Consider the following 4,814-nt stretch of genomic DNA (forward strand, 5'->3'; position numbering starts at 1 on the left):
GGTTTGTATTGTCATGTTAATGGCGAGGCTAAATTCGTAGTGAGGGAAATCACGAACTAAGCATGATGATTATAAGATTTTATGACGCATTACGATTGAAATGCAACTATATGATACGGGTGTTGGTTAAAATAATTTTTTTATGGTAATGATGAATTTTGAGTATCTAAGGTTATGGTTGTTTCTATTTCATAAGTAGTGTGGTTTTATGGTAATTTTTATAAGGAGTTGGGATGTGATCGAATAAAATTGAAAGGAGCTAGAGCCATAATGGAAAGAATTAGTGGTAAATAGTTTAACTTTCAGAGCGAGGATAAAACTAGGCTATTTTACTTTGTTTGCAAGGGTTGAGGATGTATCTTCAGAGGAATTTGGAGAATTGGGTTCAGAGACAAGTGGTTTTACCTGTTTCTTCCAGATTATGATATAATATAGTGTCACAAGATCAATAGATTGATTAAAAAAAAATAACCTATTGGAAAAAATTTGAGAAAGGAGTGTACAGACGTTCAATTCGAGTATGATGATTATTTCTTTTTTTGGTTTTGATTTTGTAAGGAGTACGATAAGATTTTTAAAAAAAAGATATGGTAGGGTCAATGAAGAGGCGATCAACAATAAGCTAAAATACGTTAAGTAATTTTTTTTTTGTATGAGCTAATGTTGTAAGATAATGGGATTGTGTTACATGGTTGGGATCAAAACTTCAAGTTTACATGGCGAGTTTAGATTTGTGATAGTGTATCTTGTCAAGGTATGAATTGGTAAGGTAAGAAATAATCGATCACATTGAGTATGAAGCATTTAGAAGGACTTAAAATTTGAGTAGTACATTTGGTTACTTTTGATTGTTATACCTAAGGTTTCCCATATTGTTGGCCAAAAAAATATATATATATAAGACTGGTAAGTGAGTTAGCAAAAAGGAGAAAAATTATGGTGTATTGAAGAGTTAAAATTATTTGAAATTTCCGTCGTGGAAAGATTTTAAGAAAGGCAAAGGAACAATAAGACCTCTCGTACAAACATTGGATTCGGAGGTGATGGTTGTAGTGATTTCGCCTTTGAGTTTAGATATGACTATGAGATGTGAACTAGTTCGGCACCTACTTACTATGGGTGTATTATTAACTTTTCTAAATATTAAGTTTTGATTGGGTTACAATAAATGACGTATGGAAGATTATATATGGTTATGTCGAGCTAGATTGTTCAGAATGTGATTAAGTAATAAATGGATGTTAAATAGTGTGGACCTACAATTTTACATGATTAATGAGGATTGGAGGGGATTAAAATTATTTTGTTGACGAGACAAAATAGATTGTTATAATGTGTTACGTAGACATTTTATGGTGAGTAGAGGTTATGAGATTATAGTATACATTAATATTGGAATGATCAAGGGTTCTTTGAGTTATCACATGAGGTAAATGATAGTACAGATGGTGGTTGAAAATGGTATGTGAAAGTTTAGGTGAAGTTGACATTAAGTGTTTCTTTTTTAATTTTACCCTAAAGGAGAAATATAGATTTGAAATTAGTGTTATCGGTCTTGGGTGTGACTTATATCTATCACGGGATGCTTAAATGGAAAGATAAGAAACCATAGTTCAAAGTCTTGGAGACTACAATGTACTTGCTAAGGAGAATGTAATACTACTGACGGTGTGAAAGTAAGGTAAGTGGTTGGTATGGTTATGATATTTGTTAATATTAATAGTGTTGGCTTTGATGGAGTACTGTGAGAAGTATGCGGGGTTTGGCAAATCCAGCATGTGTAAAATTGTAATAGAGATCAGCTGGTTGATTTTGGGTAAAAAAAAATTAAATAAAAAAAATAAATAAATTGAGGGATATAGTTAGATGAATGAAAATATTGATATGGGATTATGGAGAAAGTATCTAGTGTTATTCGACCTTGATTCCGTATAATCTTAAGTTGACCACCTACTTCGTTTCGGACATGATTTGGAGTATGATTCACTGCATATGCCCACATTTTTTTACATCTATGGGTGAATTCCTAGTGGTGGATCGGATGTGCCGATCCTCTTATATTCTCTTGATAGGGTATGTTCTTTAGGCAGACTAGGTCACTTCAGTTATGACATATTTGATGTTGTTTGAAAAATTAGAAATATATCACTATTTTTATATGCACAACCTTGCTTATGGGAACTTACAAAAGAGCTTTCATGAATAGTTATGGTTATCCGACAGTGTTGTAAAAGGTTCTGCATCCTAGCGTGTACCATTTGTTGGGTGCTTACTTGATCTGTTCTTCATTGGATTAGATATGTTTGATTATCCCTTGATGAGTATTCGATGTCTAAAGATCAAATTTTCATAGTTTAAGCTCATGGAAAGATTAGGTTATGACAAGGGAATCTTGATAAGGTCTATGATGATTTGTGTAATAGGTGTATGTGATCGTTGATCTAGGTTCACTTCAGATTGTAGTGGGTATGAATTCAGAACGTTATCTTTGTTATGTAAGAAAAGATTTGTTGTGATGATTGTGTTATGTTCCAGTAGGTTTCAGTTGAGATTGGGTTCATTGGTTGGTTTATGGCGTGATATGTAAATCTTCCGAAGTTTCGTTCAAAACATCAGTTCTTGGTAGTTGATATTTAATGGAACGTGCTAAAGATGAATTGATCACTTGGAGAGATGAACACGACTTTGAAAATCATACCTCAAGTTTTTGGTCGTGTTAGTTATTCTTCCTTCTCCTACTTTATGTTCGAGGACGAACATGATTTTTAGTGGTGGATAATGTAATGATCCTCTTAGTCGTTTTAGAAATTTTAACCAGCATTATTATATTAACCTTTTTAGTAGATTTTGTAAATAATTTATATGACTTATAAGAATGAGTGACATAATTTTTAGATTTAATAAAGACTTATTTTACTGCTAAGAATAATGAAAAAGGAAAAAAAAAGAAAATCAAATAATATAATAAAATAAAATAAAATAATTACAAAAGGGGGCAAAGTGCCCTAAACTTATAAAGCCTGTGACGGCTATATGAGTAAAAAAAAAAGAACGATGTGAAAAAAGAACAGAGAAGAAAAGAAAAGAAAGGGAGAAAAGAAAAGGAAAAAGGAGGAGAAAAATCAATATTTTCATCTCAAGGCGTCAAGGTAATTATTTTCATCCTTTCTATTAAGTTTTTATGCAATTAGAAGTAGATTTTTAGATTAAAACGTGTATAATTTACACTAATATATGAAACTAATTTTTAATTTTGTGTACATGTATGCATATGTTATTTAGCATAAATTTCACCTTAGTCATTAAGTAATTATGACCAATTGTCGATGATGATAAAACAATTATTGGGAAGAGAGGTAAATAGACATGCAAGAAGCTTTCCGTATAAAAGTATTTCATGAAATATCTTTATTTTGGTGTTCAAATACGGGTGATATAAATTGGGATCAATTTGAGATCCTTTTAATAGTTTCCATATTATCATTTAAGTTTTGATATATTAATTTATATAATTAAGTATTAGGTATATGGTATTAAGTGAATGTCTTAAGATTTATGATATTGAAAAGAAATTAAAAATTTAATCCTAATCTTGAAACTTAAGAACGTAATTATAAATTTGCGTGAGTTTTTTTTTGGTTTAGTCTAGACACGTGCAATATGTGTGTTGTTAACTTCGAAACCTTATAGTGTTTAATTATTTGAATAGACTAGATTTTATTTGGAAGTGCAACAAAGGAGGAAGGCTAAAGTCCCGAAGTGATTGTTCGATAAATTGAGGCAAGTGGATTTCTAAACTCTTGTTAAGTGTATGGAATGCGTGTATTTCCTTGTGATATATGTTTGGGAGTAACGGGATTGGTGATGGGTTGACTTGTCCACATTGATTAATTCTAATGATGAAATAAAAGGGATAACAAAAGGCGATGTGATTAATTATTTATGTGTGATGTGTTGAGAAAAGTTTGATGGCTTGTTGAATCATTGTTGATGTGATTTCATGTTTGTGTGGTTGTGAACTGTGCAATGTTATGAAAATGGTCATCTCCTCATTTTTTGTGTGGACATGTCATTGCATTATTCTGAGACATGGTTGTGAAAGTGTTATGTGCATTGAGAAAGAATGATAACTTAAAGAGGATGTACCATTTCGAGGGACGTATCGCGCGCCGCGATGGATACTATATTTCGAGGGACGTATCGCGCGCCGCGATGGATACTATATTTCGAGGGACGTATCGCACGCTGCGATGGTTACTGTTATCGAGGGTCGTGTCGTGCGCCGCGACAGATGCATGGACAGATATGTCCTCCATGGGTCCCGAACTGAGAGACAGCGGGTGTGTATCACTAGGTCAGACATGCATCATTATACTTGACATTGCATTCCATTACATTGCACATACTTATCATTAGTGAACTTGATATTGTGTTTTGCTGATCTAGTGATTGCCTTTTTGCGGAACTTGTGATTGTTGAATACTGAGCATGTTATTGAGGATATATAATTTGTTAAAGTGTTGTTGTGGAGGATATATAATTTGTTAAAGTGTTGTTGTGGAGGATATGTAATTTGTCTATATGTTTTTGTTGAGTTACGTTCTATGTAAACTGTGAGTTGTTAGGTTGGGTTGATGTTTATGCAGGTTGTAGTTGTGGAGGTTCGGTTGGGTGTGGTAGGAGTACCCGTATATCATCCCCTTAGCTTATGTTTAGAGGTTTACTTGCTGAGTACCGTGTGGTTTGGTACTCACCCCTTGCTTCTACAAATTTTTGTAGGTTACTAGCCCGGACTTTTATGATATATTCTCTTC

The 4,814-nt window shown here is 32.9% G+C and overlaps 1 long non-coding RNA gene across 1 annotated transcript; it reads left to right on the plus strand.

The window, feature by feature from the left end:
- Positions 1-573: 573 nt before the first annotated feature.
- On the plus strand, positions 574-3,910 carry LOC138340673 (uncharacterized). Its single transcript, XR_011213417.1, has 2 exons — positions 574-3,149; positions 3,710-3,910. It is a non-coding gene; the product is annotated as an uncharacterized lncRNA (long non-coding RNA).
- Positions 3,911-4,814: the final 904 nt, after the last annotated feature.

This window comes from Solanum lycopersicum, chromosome 12 (assembly GCF_036512215.1).
Source record: "Solanum lycopersicum chromosome 12, SLM_r2.1".
NCBI lineage: Eukaryota > Viridiplantae > Streptophyta > Magnoliopsida > Solanales > Solanaceae > Solanum > Solanum lycopersicum.